The following is a 21,201-nucleotide window of genomic DNA, read 5'->3' as shown; positions in this document are numbered from 1 at the left end:
AGCACTTCTTACTGATCTTATGTTTCCTGAAGTGCATAAGGCAACATTGATACAAATACCTGTAAGGTCAAGGGATATTCTCACCCTAAAGTCACACAAAATGGCAGTACCTACCTGAAAAGTTTCCTAAATAAAACTTTAGATGTGAAAATCATCATGTTTCTTCTTGGTAGAATCTTAGGATCCTTTTAAAGCTTACCTGATTAAATCCTTGAGAGAAATGGCAACTATTAATAGAAAGAGAAAAGGAAAGAGAGAGAGAGAATTGTGTGCCTTCCATGTATGTGTGTGTGCTTTCAGCAGTAGTTAGTTCTAGACATTGGAAGGCATCATTATCATGGGACAACACCCCAAACACCTGGGATTCTCCATGTCTTTACTCTCAGTAAAATTGATTTTGTGGCCTGCGGTGATGGTGACGGTACAATCCTGGATAACCAAACTCTACCATAGTCACTTGAGAGTACCTTATTTCCCCTTTGCTAAAGGAAAATAAAATAAAGGACTGATTCCCCTGAATGCTTTCTAAGGATTTAAATTAGGATATAATTACTACCGATAATACTTGCAGTTAACTCCACTCATCTTCTTCTGGGGTACAGGCCTCCTGTAGGCTGTAACCAATTTAATATCTCACTGGAGAGCCTACCATTACTTTCAAGGCTTTAAAGTTGGTTCAGGCAAAGAGGCCAGGCTTCCTTTGGATAGTAAGAACAATTTAACCATCCCCTTCTACCAAGAGTGGAATTCACATGGATTATTAGAAGCAATTCAGCGCAAAACATAACAGTGAAAATTAAGCAAATAGACACAAAAGAAATAAAATATTTAATATTGTCTTCAAAATCATATAGTAGAAAATAAAATCAATTTCAGGGCCAAAGTGAGCTAGAGAGAAGGAAAGCAAATAACATCAACAAGGCATTCACGATATAAGGGCAGAAAGAAAAGTAAAAGCAAATAAAAAACAGCTGTTTTTGGAAAACAAAGAAATAAATCATTTTCATATAGACAAAATAATTTAAATTAAAAAAAAGCATACCATATTAATTTTTAGTCAACTTACATCAACAAATTGCCCGCATGTTTTTTGGCATGAAAGAAAAATTTACAAAAGAAAGTTGTGTAAGAATGCTCTTGGACAAATAGAATTGCCACATTCTTGTAACTTGCTTTTTTGTCGTCATTTCTTAAAAAACTTTTGAGCAAAATGTCTAATTTTTCAAATATAATAATTTACAACAGAGGATGATACAGGGAGGCAACAACACATACATCCACACCACATAACATGAAAAGAAAAAAAAAATCTGCACTTTAAGAAATTTTTACTTTGAGGGGCTTGGGAGGGCATCGATTTTGAATTTGAAATAATTCCGATTGCAATGACTTAAAAAATGGAAAGAAAAAAACCTGTTTACTTCTACAATTTGGCTTTTAAAAAAAAATCTATGAATCTAGAGGGTTTTGAACGAATTTCTGCATTATTATAGGTTCTCCGATATATATTTAATTTTTTAAAATTTTTTGTCTTTTGACAAGTTTTAGACTTTCTTTAATTTAAAGGGATGGATGACAGCACATAAATTTGAGCAATGCTAAGAAAGGAGGGGTAAGGGAAGGAAAGATGCAGAAAGGGTAGGGTCGTATCTATGAGTGTACTACACAAGAGATGAAGATGATGGGAGTAAATGTGTAAGTGAGTCGCCATGTCCATGTAAGGGCAGCACGGAGTGATCTAGCTGCATTAGAGCTTCTGGCTGTAAGGAAGGGATGGGCAATATACAAAAACAAATGAGCCTACACATGCCCATCTACAGAAATAAAGAACAGAACTCTAACACTGACAATCTCACACGCCCTAAGCTGCAACTTCTTCAACATGCAATTACTCCAAAAATCATTACAGTTTAATTAAAGATTTCCAAATAATAAAAACAGTTCAACTTTTTTCTACTCAAAATAGCCAAAATACATAAAATAATAATACTAATACTACTAATAATGATCGAAAGATTAAAAGCAAAAACAAGGAGACTAGATTTACGCATTCAAGTTGAACAACTTCATCGGCAGCCACACAGCCCCATCTAGAGCGAGGGGAGGGGGCGAGAGATCTGCAAAGCGTGGGGAGCCCACTTGCTGGGCTGCTAATTACTTCCCTATATAAAAATGGTACTGTCTGGATGATGTCATCCATCTTCCCCAGACCACCCAGGGTGCACGTGATTCTCAGCGAGACTGGGCTAATTTGAAAGATGTGGATGTGGGGATTCTGCAGCTGAAGTTGTTCCACATTTAAAGAGGGAGTGGGGGAAAATTGCAGAAAACAATTCATAACTTTTTTTTCCTCATAATTTTGGATAAAACCAAATCTAAAGATAAAGATCTAGCAATTAAAAAGAAACACATTGATATATATATATAGATAGATAGATATAATACAAAAAGCACTTAATTCCCAAACAAGAAGGGAGAAAAGAACAAAAAAAAAATTCAAAGAAAAAAGTATTTCACACACTTTCAGAGATGAACAACCAGATGCACACGCTGAGGAGGCACAGACAGAGCATTCAGGGGACACTTTTTTTGCTTTGCATTTTCTAATTTATTCATTCCCCTTTTGGTGATAGCCAAAATTAAAAACAAATTTTGCATTTTCTTTAAGAACAAAATTTGCATTTTCTTTAAAAAAAATGTGTTTTTTTGGTTTTGGTTTTGCTTCTTTAAAAAAAATAAAAAGGGCGTGCAGTCTGGATGTACGTCATAAGTACATTTAGAAGAGAAAAAAGTGGCTAAGACTGACAAATGGGTTATCGTCTATCATCCTTTAACTGTAGGAATGTTACTCAAGTTAATACATGCTTAAAGTAAGTTGCATTTAGGGAAAATAGAAAAACAGAACAGCAAGCTAGGAGTGGGGAGAGGTCAGCAAGACAAAACCGATTTGGGGGGGGGAGGAAGGTGCTGGATTTAATTTCATGCCTTTCCAGTAGGGGCAAAGGGCATCCCAAGGCTTCTTGCCAATTACAAGTAGGAAAGCACGTGCATGTGAATGTGTCTGCATGTTGGGGCTAAGGTAGAGTCTGTACTGTCAGGAATTGAGGTAAAAATATACATGGGTTCATGGGTTCTACTCTAGGAAACTTATCCCACATTTATTCATAGCCTTAGAAGGCATATTTTGTAAGGCATAGAGGAATTATAATTAACACTGCCCCATGTAAGTGTTCTAGGGTTTTGCCAAATTGACAGGGCCCCATGGGTGACAAGAGAGTGTTAATAAAATGAGACTGATAAACGGAGGAACTTTTTAAATAGTAATAGGGGCAAAACCCCTCTCTACTCCAAAAAGCACGGTGGCACAGTGTCAGTATCTGTAAACTTCAGGGTAGTCAAGAAGTGAGAACGGTTTATTTGAGGCACATTGGGGAAAAGTGTGCCAGTCTTTGAGAGACCACGTGGGAAAGAAAATGTTCCATTCAATCTACATTGAAAAAAGTAGAAGAGAGGGAAAGTGACTGTGTGTGTGTGTGTCTGTGTATGTGGATGGAGGGGAGGATAGTGTAGAAGGGACATTCAGAAGGAGTATTTAGAAATGGCCTCAGCCTCTACTGGAAGAGATCACGAGAGTTATATTCAATACCATAACCCTGCGAGAACGTTAATGTTCAACCAAGGACTGGGAAACCCGGTAGGCGAACCACAAAGGCAAGACACTTGAGAGCACCTGGTTCTGGCAGTCAATTCGAGCCACTCCTAAGAACTATTTTGGTTGACTTTGACAAATTATGAGGGTAAGACTTTTGCCCTCTATGGGACGCCCCTTTTATTATTTTATTTTAAAATAATTACAATAACGTGTCCCCATGGGTCAGTCCGTACCAAGATTTTTAGTCTCTGGTTTAATAATGTTAATCATTATTCTAGGAACTTCACAAAGGGCAGCTGGGAGGTTTTAGGAGGAGGAAAAAAATCCCCGTAATATAGGAAGAGAAAAACCCTTGTTGCCACTGAGGTGTTTTTTTTTTTGAATAATTATGCTTTTAATATTGAATTTTATTATATGAGAAGACCCTATAAATGCTCATATGGTCTCACAAGGCATGAAATGACTTCTTTAGAACAAAGTTAGTTTTGATAATACTCATATGGGCTATTTTTTGTTTCATAGGCAATTTTTTAAAGTAGGAAACATAACCTGTCTAAGTGTGAGATTTCAAGAATAAGATATTTATCCAGTGCATACATAGTCCTGGATAATGAGAGGCGTTTTGAGGAAGACGTATCAGCAATTTGGGCTCCTAAGGTTTCCACTGAGCAATTTACCTATTTCAAAATTGCTTGTTTTAAAACTCACACAAGTAGGACACCACTCACATTCTGGAAATCACTGGTTTAAACAATTGAATACACCAAAATTTATGGTTGTCACTTTACAAATAAAATAATATGTATTTTTTAACTCATGGAAGCCATAGTTACAAATGAAGCCAACACAGACTAAATATATCACATATACATTTTTCTAATATAAGTCAACCATCAGTTAACATACACAAAGCTTGTTTGGTTTCTAATGTAAGCTACAAAATAATATTGCAAGTAGCACATAATCATGTCACAGCTTCATTTTGTTCTTTCTTGAGCTATCCACATTCGGTTTTCATTATCAATAACTGATTGGTTCTATATCTATACCTCTACTGTGTTTTAAGAATGTTTTGGCGTTATTGAGAACAAACAATACGATAATTTGACTTGAAACAGCAATTTTGATGTGACCATTTTTGTTCCACTATGTCCAAATAAGCCTATCTAAATGTAAAATCAAACTTTTAGAAACGTCAATGCAATAAGGTAGAATTACTGTGGTCAGAATGCATCTTAGAGAGTGCACTTGTTTCAAAGAAATAAGTTTCTAAACTGCTTGGAATTGTGCTTCAGTGGGTCCTGCTTGCTAAAGGGCATTGCCTTCAAGTGTACAGGTGAGGTCCAAGAGGAGGGCCCAAATGATTTACTTGGCTTAACATTAAATATTTTAAATTTCTGAGGGAAAATACTGAAGAGAGGAAGGAAGAGGAAAACTTCTTGGGAGTCTGAGTGCAATACCAGGAAAAGACTTTAAAAATTACTACCATGGAGGGCTCAGAAAGGAGTTTGGAGAACAGATGCCTAAGGAGGATTTTCAAGATTTTCGTACCAGATGTGTTAGGTACACCTCTTCATCCGTCCCCCTGTGAAATATACATAAACATTCCATTTAGTGTTATTTGACGTGTCCATGGGTCCATGGGATGAAGGGAGGGATTCTTCTGGAAAAATCAGTGGCTCAGTTCTGAATCACAGTTTGGCTTAGAATAAAAATGGGGACTCTGTGTATGGATGTGGACTCCTAGGATGTGAGGATGGCTGTCATCTGTGTTACAAAATGAGCCCAGCATCTGCTCTGACTTCTCACAATCTCTTCCTCAGACGTGGGTGATGCTCAGAGAAGGGATGAAGAAGCCTGCTTCCTACATGGTATTTGTTTCTAAACAAGAAGTTTAACATTTTCTTTTTAATGCTGAACAAAAATGCTCCAAGTAAAGAGTTCATGAACTAGCTGTTCCCAAATTCAGTTTCTACGCATAATTATAGTAGACAGGAGAGAGAGAAAAACTAAACCTCCAAGATGGAAGAGAGAGCCAAGGATGCCATCAAGCCCAATACTTAGAACTGAATTTCTGTATTAATTGTCTGCTTGCCCAATTTAGAGTAATTTTTCATACTTAAGAAGATAGCTAAGAATGAATAAAACATTACAAAGGGTAGTATCACATTTTCAAAACTGGTTAGATAGACTGTTTAGATATGGAAGGACCTTAAATTAATGACTTATTTGCCTGTAATCACATAACCCTTAACTTGCCTGTAATTCTGTCTCACAATCTTCATTCTTCTTTGTGAACCTTGTGTATCCTATATAAATTTCTACTGACTCCAACGCTCCATTGCGCTTAATTTGTTTTCTTCTCTGTCTCAATTAGACTGTAAGAACTTTGGGACAAGGATAAAATCTTTTTTTGTGTGTGTGAGAAAGATTGGCCCTGAGCTAACCTCTGTGCCAATCTTCCTCTGTCAAGCCACCACAGTGTGGCTCACAAGGTGGTCCAAACCTTGGACTGGCACCTGGGAACCCTGGGCAGCAGAAACGGAGTGTACCAACTTAACCACTATGCCACTACGCCGGCCCCAAGGATAAAATCATTTTATCTTTATTTTTCTTACCAACTAGAACAGTAATAATCATTCAAACATTTATTGAATGAACTAATGAATGAGTAAATGAATTAATATAGTTAATTATTCACTTTTTCTACTCCCACACTAGCCTATCAGTTCCATAAAAGCATTAAAACCATGCATAACCACAATGACTTGCCTTGTGCCTAAACCCTAGTACATAGGATAGAGATTTTAGAGTTCAGAGACCTAAGTTCTAGTCTTAGTTGAACTGCCATCTGTACTAGCTGCTTAGGACATTGAAAAAATCAGTTAACCTCCCTGAGTTTGATTCCTCATGTGTAATATGGAGATTATAATGTCTGGTGCATTAACCTATGTCATGAGGTAAGTTTGCACGACTAATGAGATATTGAATGTGAAATTGCTTACAAATTCTAAAGGATTTTTCAAATGTTTGTTACTATTGTTTTCAAAGCAGACACCATAGCATCAGCTGTACAGTGAGGGTTTCATATTTAACAGGGGAGGCTGAGTCCCAGACAATTGAGGTCAGTGCTACTCCAAGTGGGATTCTTGAAGCATCTGCTTCAACACCAAACAAACTAGAATAACCTCAATCCAAAGCCTTAACACAAATAACCACTATTATACTTCTTTTGAACCCCTATCCCCACCCCTCCAATAATGCTAAGTTCCTAAAGCTTGATTACTTCCTCTTTTAATGGTGAACTTTTGTTATTTCTGCATGTAATTTTATAATTACCTTATTTCACAATTCTTGTGGGTTAGAATCGAGCTCTGAAGAGGTTTTATTTAGATATATTTCCATCAGAAGATATCCATTTCATAGCAGGAGTTTCGATGAGTCCTCTCTCAAACCACTTGACTTGAGACAAGTCACTTATTCCTCACCCCAACCCCTGGAGACTCAGGTTCCTCATTTATAAAATCATCAAGATTTTGGTCCTCTCTAACTCACAAATTTATGAATGTCATAAGGAAAACTACTTTGGAACAGTGAAATATTTAACTCAAATGCAAGGTGTTATTTGCTGAATTCTATGAGTTCAGCACTACTTTGTCCTACTAAAGAGACCAAAGGGTATGGTGACAAGAAGGGAAATCTCATTAAATCCTTTGGAAACACATATCCCAGTAGACAGAACTGTGGGGTGAGGATGTGAGAGACTGGACAGTCAAGGTGGCATTTTAGCTCCTTTCTCCCAAAAGTGTTAATACTGGTTAAGACACACAAAAGGAAAAACTCAATTAAGCAATTTCTAGGAATTAATATTCTTCTTTTCATTCTATTTTAATGCTAATCAGGTATTAGTGTAAGTAAACCTTTCTTCACTCAGGATATTATAAGCTCCTTGATGCACAAACTGAATCTTTCTGCTTATTTTGTGTTTTTTAATCTGTCTAGCATGGCACAGGGCACACCATAGGTCTCCAATGCATAGTTGTTGAATTTAACTACAAAAATAGAACAGCTTGCACCACTTGGATCTCTGTTTTGTGAAGTGGGTGGGATTCAAAAAGCTATCTTTGCTGGCACTAATTTCATTAATCAAGTGGGACTATCTTCATGAAGTGAAACAAAGAGAAAAAGCAGTGTAAATAGGGCTCAAAGCTCTGAACTTAGTAACTGCTTCCCTGTTCTTAGTCTTGCCTCTATGTGGAATTTTAACACTAATATATGCATATGAATAATGAATATATTCATTAATTGCAAACTATGAGGTCTTTGTAATACTATTAAAGTCCAAGCCATTAGATAATATAATATTTATTTTATCAACATAAATAGTCTTCTGTGTACCAGCCAGAAATGAAGGCTCTGTCTGAAATACTTTGTTCCTTTAGCTTGAATAACTTCCAACTTTCCTCTTCCTGTCCTGGCTTCTCATCTCTCCATCTCTTGGCTGGTCCCCGGCATGGCCTAGGCTGCCTGAATTTTCTGAGTGATACCATCTAGCCCCTTGGCTGTAAACTCCTATCGTCTACGTGACTCTGATTCCAAGTTCAAATCTCCTCTCAGAATTCCACTTTCCCATATCCAGCTGCCTACTCAGCATTTCACTTTGATATCTAAGAAGTGGCTCAAATTCAAAATGGCTAAAACAGAACTCTGGGTTTTACTCCCCTCTTAAATTTGTACCTCCCCTAAGATTTCCTTTCTCTTGGGTTTGACTCTGGTGTACAAGCCCCTAATTAGTCATCATACTAGAGCCTCTACCACAACTTAACCTATCAGGAAGTTCTGTTGACTCTACTTTGGCAACAAATTCCTCATGTGTCTGCTTTTCTCCATTGCCATTACCCATATCTTAGAGTCAGCCACCATAATTCTTTGCTTGGACTCTGCAGTAATCTTTCAATTGATCTCCTCACCTCCAATTTTGGATCCCTTTCCATAACGAAGCCAAAGTGATCTTTAAAAAGTGTACAGTATATAGATCAGATCAAGTCACTTTCTTGCTCAAAATCCTCAAAGGTAGAATTTTCCAAACCCAAATCCTGTACCCTGACCTACTGTGAAAGTCCCCTGTGGTCTGTCAGCTGCCTGTCCCTCCAATCTCATCTCTGACAGCTCCCCCGACAGCTCCTCCTGACCCAGGATGTTTCAGACTCTGGCATACCCTCTAGCTTCCCTTCCAGGAACACTCTTCTTGTTCTTTGCCTGGCTAGTTCCTTCTGGTTGTTCAGGTCTCCTATGATTTTACTCCTCAGAGAGGGCTCCCTGACTTCCCTAGTATGTAGCAACCTGCTCATTAACTGATCATCCCCTCATGATTCTCTGCAGCTATTTGCTAGCTGACTCTTGCCCATTTATTGATGGAATAAAAGCTCCATGAGAACAGAGACTTTGTTTTATCCTCCACTGTACTTACAGTGGTGCTGCACATGTAGGAAGAGCCCAGGAAATCACTTCCAAGTGAAGAAGTGATGCCCAAACAGCCTGAAAACACCTTGCACAGGGAGACCACTCCACTGTTCTCTTGCAGTCCTCCACAGCTCCAAGCATGATGCTTTTCCCACATGAGGTGCTGAGTAAATGTTTCGTAAACTAACTATTGAAGCATTGCATTCTCTACCCTGTTTTCTTTTATTTTACTCTTTTTTAAACCAGATGGGATTTCCCTGAGTTCTAGTTAGGAGTTGCAGTGTAAATTAGACCTTCTCATCCACAGCTGGCTTAAAAAGCCTTTCCCAAAATACATCACTATCTAACTCATTCTCTCTTTCATAAACTGGTGCTGGGATGTTTATTAAAAACTCAGGCTTTCCGCTGCAGTTGTGAAAGATAAAGATAAAATAAACAGAATATTCAGACCTACAGCTGCCAGACTTTGATGGCTGTCTTCAGGCGAGAGGAAGCAATGGGCCAAATGAATTATCAGTGGGAGGAATGGTGATCAGGATAGTGAAAATGTGCCTGGTTATCTTTGCCTGCTGTGGCCCTGCAGCCACTGACAGCAAAACCCAGCAGCAGTGGGACCTTTCTCCTGAACTGGTACCATGACACTTTATGATTGTGTTTATAGAGTAATGAAATATTCAAGAAGTTTTATTTTGCTTCTGTTTGCCACAGAACCTCATCTACTCTGTCATTATGACCAGAATTATAACCATTTTCTTTGTGCTGGTGTTTCTTTGGGTTGTAGCAGCTGGGCATTCCGACTTGTTGCCTCCTATCTCCAAGGCCCTTAAGTTCTCTAAGTCATCCATGGGAAATGGCTGAACCTGACAACACGATACAATAAAACTCACTATATCTTGAAAACACCCTATTTTTCCCCTAAAATGTATCTTGATTGCAAGGAATGTATGGTGTTCCGAAATCAATATCATCAAGGCATTTTTGTACTCAATAGAAATTAGTACTATGCAAACAAGATGAAAAGCTTGCCCAAGTCTCATGCACTTGACATCAAGATGGTGTACCGTGACTACATGGCTTTGACTGAGTTTGACCTGAACCTCGAGCAGCTGGTTTACCAGAGAGGCGAAGACTGCAGAGATGCCTGCACGTGCAAGATACATATCATGAGATTATTTTTAATTTTTATAAATTTTATAAACTCAACTACTATAGATTAGGGAAGGAGCTATGAGGAATTCCCTAGTTATTCCAAAAACTCAATGCATATGAGCCTCTAGATTAATAAAGATATATGCTTAAGGACAAATGCATATGATCAAATGGTTGACATAGTGATTTCCTTGCAAATATGAAGAAAGAGAAAGAAAATATAACATAATTATATAGTTAAAACACTAGTTAACCAGAAGCTTACATCTGGATGGAGATGTTCTTAAGGGTTATTGAGAACTTACTGTCTGCCAGACATTGTGTTGAGTGCTTGAGATATTTTATTTCACTTAATCATTACAATTACATCTTACACACCAGTCAACTTGGGCTGAAAGAAGTTAATGTGCCCAAAGGTATACAACTAGGAAGTTGAATAGCCATGACTGCACCCAATCCTATATGTTTTATGTTAAACCACAATGCTACCCTTAAACAGAATGCATTTTAATATTCAGTTCTCAGTGAGTATGGGAAATTACAAACAAGCTAATCTTTAGGTACAGAAATGACTTCCACTGGAGAACCTAGGATATCTATAGGTTTATTTCAAACTCTTATGCCTTTGAAATCATTGCACAATGATGTATTTGAGGAGCTCTGAGGGGTTTTTTGCACAATCTCAGATTACCTAAGCCAGATCTACTAAATCAGTCTCTGCTGGGGGAGTGAGGACAGGATGGCAGGCAATGTCTGGGTCTCTGCATTTTTAAAAAGTTCTCCAAGGGGTTCTTATGCAAAATCAAGTTGAACTTATAGTCAAAAGACCTGCACTAAATCTCAGCTGTGATCCACCTTCTGTGACTTTGAATAAGCAATAAGCTCTCTTGTTTGTAAGGAGATAAACTTCACTGGATGTTGAATTAATTGAAGGAGATAGTAGATGTGCAAGCATTTTGTAAAACACATACATACTTACATACATATGTACATACTTTCAGAATTGTTATAAGAGTAATACAGTTGTCCCCCCTTATCCATGGGGGATATGTTTCAAGACCCCCAGTGGGTGCCTGAAACGACAGATAGTACCAAATCCTATATGTGTATACTATGTTTTTTCCTATACATACCTGTGATAAAGTTTAATTTATAAATTAGACACAGTAAGATATTAACAACAATAACTAATAGTAAAATATAACAATTATAGCAATATGCTGTAATAAAAGTTATGTGAATGTGGTTTATCTCTCTCTCTAAAAATGTCTTATTGTGATGTTGTGGGATGATAAGATGCCTACGTGATGAGATGAAGTGAGATGGAGGACCAGGCACTGTGCCATAGTGTTAGGCTACTATTGACCTCTTGAGGATAAATCAGAAGGAGGATCATCTGCTTCTGGACCGTGGTTGACGGCAGGTAACTGAAACCACTGAAAGTGAAATTGCAGATAACAGGGGACTACTGTAATATCTTACTGACATGTCAAAATCTACCTAATAGTTTCCACTACAGGGATCTTAGGACCATACAATAAATACTTTTGGATATTCTACCTATTCTAAAAGTAGAATGGTGGAAGCTTCAGTTATCTAGTAAGTACCTATCAAAATAGGTTAAATGATTTGAATTCTTTGCTATTTTCTTGAATGGCTAAATTATAAGTGCTCTCTAAATATCTCTGTCCCATATCATTTTATTTCATACCATATACTAATCAACCATTGACTCCATACAAAAGTTTTTCAAAAGCACCATAAACCAATTATTGGAGAAGATCATCACATTGTTCTTTTTCATGCCATATTATTTCATTCTACATTTTAACCCCAAACTGGTAGGCTCCACTAATTGTTCTAAAGCATTAAGAAAAATGGCTCCCTCTGTATTCATTGAACAGGCACAGATGCTACTAACCAAGTCTCAGGCAGGCCAGAGGACACAAGAATTAGCTTCCTACTGTGTTTTTTCAGAACCACAGAGCCTATGGTGTCTATTAGAGCGACATAGTGTTAGGATGAAGACAAGACACTAGCATGGCTGCAGATTCGTGCTACAAGGTGAGAAAGAGTTATAGGCAGCTTTGAAAACAGAAGTGTCCATGGCCATCTGGTCACTTGTAATATCTCCTTGGCCAGACTACGTCATCTTTTTCCAGTGTGGTCTCCAGTAGTATTTCTCCATGGTAATAGTAAACAGATCTTGATAGATTTTGCTTGTGCTGTTTTAGAAGGATGTTACTTGATTTTTAAGTTTTCACACTACATGTGATGACCATATGAGGTTTTTATTAGTAAAAAAGATTTGAGAAACACTAAAGGTTTTATTTTTAGCCATTGTGCCACTTTTAATTAAGAAAGTCAGCATGATGAAACCCTGAAACCCACTTACAATCTTTATCTATCTTTATACAGAAGTTTAATGTGCTCGCATGCAGTGACTCCGTTAGAATGTTTGCTCGTTAATTTTATTCCTGTTTCATAGTACTAATCTATAGTGATGTTTCCCCCAATGCTATTAACCAAAAGGTCATATTTGTTTTTTCAAATAGATGGATACTACTGAAAGCTGAGACAAAACTCAGTAAGTGCTAAGTATTGTCTTTGCAAAATCTCATGGCCTAGGGCCAGGCTTGCTTGCGTCCCTCTTCTTAAAAAAAATAAGGCTGATTGTTTTTTATTATATGTTATTGAGTTATTCAGTACAAAATATCTTAGCTCTCACGTAAACCACTCACTAGGAAAATCCTTGCTCTCTTGGAATATGATGGAGAATTTTTGATAGGTGCAGGTCATCACTATTCTCTCCCACTTTAAAGGACAAATAGGCAAGGCCACTAAGCAAATTGAGGATTGACGTATACATTAGGTTAAGGACTAGGGCTAGAGCAGTAGCATGAAAACTTAGAGAAATCATTCTGTCCTTATCATACCAGTTTTGTTTTTGTTTTGTTTTTCAGCTCAACTCAAATTTTCCTTGCAGATAAGAGTGAGTATCTTATTTCCTTGAAAATATTATTTAGCAAGAAACAAGACAACATACTCTTTTGGCACATGCATCTGTCTGCTTGAAAGTTAGGGCTGCTTCATCATCAACTCCAAGGGATACAGTTTCTATTATAGTCCATGTAAATGATGTCTCCCGGAGTTGAGCAATGCAAGGCCGTACAACCATATGCAACAACCCTGGCTCAGGTTACCTCTCTACTTATGGAAAGCATCTGTAACTACTCTGAACAAGTCCTATTTATTCTGGGTTTTCTCCCTTTCAGTTTTGTTGAGGATAGCCAGGATTTTGGCCATGACAGTAATACAAAGTGAACAATTGTTCTTGGTCACTGCTGCTTAAGGTTGTGGGCAGTGTTGACCAGATGGGTAAAGACAGTGAGAGAGGAGTTACAGGAATGTGGCCTAAGCATGTGAAAAGTACCAAATACATAATTATTGAAAAATAAAAAGGCACTTCCCAACATACCCTATGGGTCTGGCTATTGGGCTCAAATCAAGACTGAAAGATACTGCATACAGAGCTTGATTGTTGGAAAATATCTGCGCATTTTAGCTTCTAAACAGCCTTCATATCTGAAGAGATTGATTAACCCACAGTACCTAAGACTCATTTCTTTGGTTTAGAAGGAAAGAATCTGAAAGCAAGGACTTAACTATGTAGAAGCCTCTAGAGAATAACTCTCTGATACTTTTACAGAAAGTGACATCAAAGAACCATTAATGGTGAGTGAAAAGAATAACTTCGTAAAGCAGTGACCTTCATTATTTGTGGCCCAAAGAATGAAGCCATGAAGGAGCAAGAAATGGGAATGTCTATTCAGTGTGTTTCCAGAGAAACCTGGGAGATAAGTAAAATCAGATGTTGCTGGGTCTTTTCCTACAAGTTATACATCCGACTAACAAGCAAAGCTTTCAGAAAGTAAGCTCTCCTGAGCTTCCTAGAGAAAATATAACACTAGGAAGCAAGACATGAAGGCAATCTTACTGGTTATGTAAACTCAAGTAAGTGACTTTAATTCTCTGTGCCTCATTTTATTGCCTGTAAAGTGCAAGAGTTAGATAAGATGACCTTTTGAAAGAATCAATGACTCAAGTAAGGTAACTCCTATTGCTGATGTAGCTCAAAACTGTTCCAACCTCAGTATTATTATTTCTCGAATATTTTGAATTGACTATACTGTTTATCTAACACTATGTTATTACATAATGAAAGTGTATGTTTTATGTTGCCTTTTCTCTTAAGAATGAAAAGTCAATTACATAACCACTTCACAACACTCTTTCCTTAGTGGGTCCTAGGAAGGGGTAATCTTTTCTGTGTTTCTTGCAGAGAGATGACAAAATCCTATAGGGTGCTAAGAGTATTATCTTGGGTACATGAGATCTTAAGCAGAGAAAGAGAGGAATCTAATAATCCAAGGATGAAAGATTGAAAGTTGATTTCACACTGTGCAGACTAGCCACTGAGAGGGCCCTATATGGAAATCAAGCAGCAATAGAATGAGAGACCAAAAACGACAACACAGGACCTAGTATATCAGAGATTTTTTTTAGGTGCTGAATAAACAATGGCAAATTTTCAATCTAGCAACTCCAGCTTGCAGAAGAAAGTGTTGGGCATGACTGACTTTTATTGCTTTGCAAAGCTCTGCACCTCTCTTTTGTACTGTGCTAATGTTCAGATATATGAAGTTCTCTGGAGCCTTCGATCCAAGGTGTTCTGAGATTGCATGGAAATAATTACTCATCTGTATTCTAAAGCTACAAGCAGCTCTTTCTCTGTTGGATAGCTCATATTATAATGGTGGCCAAATGAAAGAAAGCTACATAGATTTTGAAAAGCATAGTTAGGAAGCATCCCAGGTAGCTTTGTGTCATGTGGGCTAGTTTTATCTATTGTCCAGAACAGTGGATGGAACTTTCTCACAAGCCAGGCTTGACACTAGAAGCGCAACATTTCCTAGCTGAAGAAGGGCTCTTGGTTTTAACAACCTAAAAGTGCATCAGATATCAATTGGCAAGAGTTTCAATGAGAACCACTCAGGCCTGACTCTTTGGTCTGAATCATTGAATTGGTTGCTGCAAGAAAGCCAACTGGGAAGGGAGAGTGGGCAATGCTGGGCTAATAAAGCAATAGCCGTGGATCACATTTAGTGTCTTCTTTGCCATTTGCCAATGGGTTTCTTCCAGTGCTCAACAGAACCATTTCAATTCAAATTCTTTGAACTGTTGGGAGCATCCAGTCGAACTTTATTGAGAAGAACAACTTTGCATTTGTTCTGCTTTTCTCTATATAACATTAGAAAGAAATCTTACTACAAAGCATTTTACCCTAATGATGTAGAACTGTGGGAACTTGGAAATCAATTGCAGAGCACCAAGTTCTGATTGAATTTTACTATGTAGTTTTTAATAACTATCCACAGATAAGCTAGGCTATTTCACGCATGCCAGGATTTAAATTGCATCCTCCTAACAGTGGCCAAGTCTGATAGGGTGATGTTCCCTCACTGTCACTGTTAAATTTCTTGTGTAACTATTATGATCATCAACCACAAAACTTACGTACTCTGGCAGGGATGTGGTTTACTGTTGAAATCCTAACTACCTATGCTTACATCAAATCCCAAACCACTTTACTTATGAAGAAAAATATGAACCCCAGGGCAATGGCTGCATTCCAATTTGAACAATTATATCAGTTGCCACCAATTTCTTCCTTTCAATTCCTCAATTGTGTCACCTGGGATGCAGCAATTCAATTCATCCTACACACCACACTTCCACCCCCTAGAAGCCAAGGGGCTCCCCATGAGCAAGGGTAGCCATAAATCCTAGAAGAGAGACCTGAAGAATGTGCAAGGAGAAATTAAAATCAAAATCTTCAGATGCTGAATTTTTTCAAAGTTAAAAAAACTATTCTGAGAGTAATATTTTTATTCTTATGTGTCATTAAAAGAAAAAAAGTGTTATGATGCAGAGGAAAATATTTTTAAATAAAACAGTTCTGCAGCCTCACAGAGCCCAATGGGTGGCAACTGCATAGGGCAGGTTGTAAAGAGGGACCTAGTTTCCTATTTTGTCACCATGGTCACGGAACCAAAAAGAACATTCTTGCTTTTGAAAGGGACCCTACAAGGTGGTCTCAGTGTTCTGGGAAAGTTTCCGTGATTCCTTTTGTCCTCTGAAGAAGGCAGGGTATCAAAAGAGAAAAGTGCCAAAGGAAGATGCAGGGTATCTGAATCTGGCTGCCACAAGTCCATAAAGTGTGGCTGCGAATGAACACCAACTTTTCTAGTTTTGATTTTGACTTAGTCATTTTCAATTATTTAGTATTAATTTAGAATACTAATCCTGGCAAAATATTTAAGTCCCTTTTGTGTCATGTTGAGTGTTACAGTCTTTACTGGAACATAAACAAGTATAGACACGTGGCTATATTTTGAGTGATACGGAAATAGTGTTTTCATTAGTGACATTTCATGTAAAATTTTGCTGTGTCTTTAACTGTGAAGCTGAGCAGCAAATAATATATAGTTAAATGGTTGGCTCAAGAAATGGAGAGTTTAAGTGAACTGGGCCCTCCAGGAGGATCAGATGAGGCATCTTATCAAACGGACCCTGTGCTCGTTTAGCAGTTATACCAGCAGTACTTGGAAATCCTTTATCGGAAGAGAGAAAGGTGGCAGAGCTGGAAATAGGAAAATGAAGAAAATGGGCTCTGGGTGGAAGGCCACCATTTGTAATGCAGCTTGCTTGTCCAGTGGTACTTTAAATCTCAGTAGCAGTAAGAAATGTTGGATTTCTGCATTTTCTTTGTTATCTTCCTCAAGGGCTAAGAGTGTTTGTTAATATTATTGTAGGTGTGAGACAATTCCGTTTATCTAACTACCAACTCTCTGGATTTCAAGTCTGTCTATATAGTTGTTCTTATACAGTGGGCCTTCCATAACAAACACCCTGAGATTTTGTATGTACTATAACACACACATTCTTTCATGTATATTTCTTGGGAGGGCAGCCCGAGCTGTTTTCTTCTGCCTGTTTACATACAAGATGCTGTTACTTGGCAGATACATGTTAGAACGGTTGTTCCAGATTGCAAAGAGTTTTGTACACCTGGGTTATTTTCATTCCAAAAGGTCCAATTAAATAATATTGTGCTGCATTTGCATAATTATTCAATTTAGCTATATGACAGAGCTTCCAATCTGAATCTTTAAATTAAAAAAATCTGTGTGTATGTCAATTAAGAATTTTAAAATTATTGAGAGATCACCTGCTAATATATTGATAGAATAAATAGAGTAAGATTTAAGGAAGACTTTAGTGAAAATGAGCATTTAAGAGAAGATGAGACTTTAAGGGTGACCTCTCAACTTTCTTGGATAACAAACCCTATTGGAAATCTGGTGAAGACTGCATGTTCTTTCCCAATAAAAATGCTCTGTAAATAAAATTTTGTGAAGAAGTTCAGGAAACCTTGTCCATGGATCTCAAGCTAAAATTTGGAGAAATCCACGTTACAAAAATAAAGCAAGAAGTAATATCTGTAAAAATAACTTGTAAACTCTAGAGTTATACATACCTATGAGTCAACTGCACAATAAAAGCAACAAAAAAGTTTAATTCTCATTACTACTATAACTGATGTTGTAGTTTGGCTTGCTGGAATTTAATTCATTCTTTTACTATCTCTAGTTATCTGAGTTAATATAAAAGACCATTATTAAGAATCTAGTCTAAAATTTGCCTTCAGTGTAAAACATATTTTATTCTAATATAATGTAGTTAGATATTGTTAAGTTTGATATTCATCAGCTCTGGTAAAATGAGCCCAACCTCAGGTGCAAATCTAATAGAGCTGAATGTTAATTAATGTGATCCAAACAACTTATCATTTCAGGCTTGCTTCTATTAGGAAAGATGTGTTATGGCTGTACGCTAATAGAAAAGTCTATTAGTTGCATGGATTCCAATTTCCTTTATCTATATTAGTCACTGAATGGTAGGTTTCTTCTAAGATTAACATTTTTCATTGTTTCTCTTTATGTTTAGAGAATTGGTTTAAAACCATAAAATTATGGAGCAAGATTCGGTGGATGTATTTAATATATTTTAATCTGATAGTTTCATTTATAACTTTTAATCTAGGAGAATAAGTCCATTCTCCTCTCAAAATTCAATTTTGGTGTCCATATGTGCAATGTCAGATAGTATTTATATCAGACATGGAAGGCTATTTTATATTTTCATATATATTTGAGCCCTACACTAGTCCTGTGATGAATGGGGTAGATATTATTTACACCTTAAAGCAAGGATTCTCAAACTCATTATTATTGACATTTTGGGTTGGATAATTCTCTGTTGTGGGAGCTGGTCTGTGCACAATAGGATGTTTAGCAGGGTCCCTGGCCTCTACCTTCTAGATGCCAATAGTATCTCCCCAGTTGTGACAATCAAAAATGTTTCTAGAAATTTGGGCAAATGTCTCCTAGGGGCAAAATCATCCTCAGTTTAGAACCACTAGTTGCAAGGTAAAGAAACTACATTGCAAAGAATTCAAGGCATTGGCTCAAGGTCATGAAAACACTGAGTAACAGAGCCAGGGCTACAGCCCATGTCTCTGAAATCTAGTTCTTCCTTCCTGCCATGGTCCACAATGCAACTTAGGAGATACTCCATATTGTGATTCCTTTAGTGTTTCTGCTGAACCATGAACATGATTAACATAGATAATACCATAAAATCATTAATACACGTAGAGGGCAAGAGGTAACATATATGAAGGTGCTTGTTAAATTCTAAGGGATTATGAAAGTTTCACATAAGCATGTGCATGTTAGAGAGAGAGACAGAGAGAGAGAAGCCACTTTGAGATAACCATTTGGAGGAAATCACAGAAGACATTTAAAAAACCCAGAGCAAAGTAAGCTGGAAAGTAGAAAGTGGATCCACCGCTGATTTCAGGTCCCCAACTGCAGAACTGATCTAAAATAGTAGTTTAAGTATTTAATGCAATCTGTCTGCTGTTGGCATCGTTCCAGAACACTCTACTAGCTGTTGCAGTGGAATCTTGCCAGCAGCCAAATTATCAGTTTTTAGTCTCTGGCAAGAAGCAGGTACAAACAAGGAAAATTCATCCTCAATGTTTCTAAGAGCAGTGGAACTGTGCCTAACTGAAATAGCTTTATCTGCTAGACATATTAAGTGAAGCTGGAAAAAACCCATGTTTGGGAAGATAAAAACAAAACCAGACACAATGCCTAGGCCCTTAGAAACCTGGTGTCTAAGGAATCGGTGGATTCCTTAGTTCTCATGATTACATGAGGTTCCCAGACACATGGACAGAATGCACGGGACAATCCACATACCTTAATCTAACCAGAGGCAGAGCTTTCTCACCTTGTATATGTTGAACACCGTAGCCTGACCCAGCTCTGCATTAACATTCTGTACATGACCAGTTCTCATGGGAAAACCCTCACTCACTAGCTCTTGAATAAGGACAAGATTATGTAAAAGAGAAAAAAGTTGTGGAGCTAGGTCTGCAGTTCTATTACACTTCAGAGAAAGTAGTAAGTTTCTTCTCCCTTTGAACAAAATGACTCATCTAGTGAAAAAGCAAGCATTTTTCTTAAAATGCTCTCAACACTCCCAAATTCCTATTAAATCGAGACATTTCCCTCATTTTTCTTTTCCTCACAATTCCCTGGTGGTCTCTCTCTCTCTTTCTAATAGGACTGTGGCCCCTTAAAGCCCTCATATCAACACTTTCCTGAAATGGACTGGAACCTCCTAGGAGTTTATCTGTCAATTTCGTATTTGTGTCATCTAAAAAAAAAAGTGAGCTTGTTCAACTTCCTTCCCATTTCATCAATCAGTGTGAAGGAAATGAGAGAAAGAACTGAAAATAGGTGGCTTACGGCTATTAACAAAGCCTTGTACCAAATAACACAGAAAGTTCATGAAGTTGCCTGAATAGTTAACTGAGCAAGTCTCCTTTTATGGAGTAAATGGGTTAGGAGGTAGGCGATGGAACAAGGTGGTTTAGTCCATTAAGACCAAATGGAGAGGTTACTTTGCCTGTGTCTATATTTACAGACACTCTGGCAAATCTAGAGTTTTTATGTAAAGTGGACAGGTAAACTAAGCTTTCCTCCCTCTCAATATGGGGAGATCTGGGCCACTGAATAGTAAACCAAGACTTCCTTTCCCTATTTCTGGCCAGTGGCATCAGGCAACAGTCTGGGAGAACTCTCAGGCCTGCAGGCTGTCTCTAACCTCCAGTCTTTGTAGAAGGCAACACCCTCTTTTCTAGCATTACCAGCCTCCTTTTCTAGTTGAGTACTTGCAAAAGAAAAGTAGTTATATTTCAAGCTATTCTCTCTTGCTCTCTTCTTCTATCACACAACAGCCTTACATTTTGGGGTTTACTGAGTATAATTCCAGAAATAAAGGTGACTTCATTCTAAAATTGAAAGAGAAAAGCATTTCGTTCATTATCTAGAGCCCGGGAGCATGACCTCCAAGCCCATCTTGAGTCTGAATACCAACTCTGTGGTCAGATAAAATATCCTACATAAGTACGAAATATCCTTTTCTTCCCCAGAAATAGAAGAAACTATTTCTAGATTCCAAACTTACTCTTTGCAAACTTATTAAAGAGTCTCACAAAGTTACAACTAAAGTACTATAGCAAATGTTCCCTAGAACCTCATTCATTTTAAAACGATGCAACTTCCCTGGACAAGTCATACCAGAGGCTGATCGAGTCATTTATGTGGGAACAATGGCCTTCTCCATCTTTCCGTGCCAGGCCATTGTGAAGGAAGCAGCCATGATGCTCAACATATTTTTACAACTTGAATGAACCTCATCACTAGTCTTTCAAATGCTCCAAGTGTGTCGCAGACAGATAA

At 37.6% G+C, this 21,201-nt stretch overlaps 1 protein-coding gene across 44 annotated transcripts in view; it reads right to left on the bottom strand.

Moving 5' to 3' along the window:
* Positions 1-21,201, bottom strand: part of NRXN3 (neurexin 3) — a 1,503,251-nt gene that overhangs the window by 6,752 nt on the left and 1,475,298 nt on the right. For 6 of the 44 annotated variants that reach the window (XR_011533070.1, XR_011533071.1, XR_011533074.1 and 3 more), the window contains one exon: positions 1,067-1,760. The exons of the other annotated variants lie outside the window; for them this stretch is intronic. The gene's annotated coding sequence lies outside the window, so the exon portion shown is untranslated. The remainder of the gene's footprint in view (positions 1-1,066; positions 1,761-21,201) is intronic. 44 annotated transcript variants of the gene reach the window in all.

Source organism: Equus przewalskii, chromosome 25 (assembly GCF_037783145.1).
Source record: "Equus przewalskii isolate Varuska chromosome 25, EquPr2, whole genome shotgun sequence".
Lineage (NCBI taxonomy): Eukaryota > Metazoa > Chordata > Mammalia > Perissodactyla > Equidae > Equus > Equus przewalskii.
Note: the sequence above shows the minus strand (reverse complement) of the source record. Positions and strands in the feature narration are given on the sequence as shown.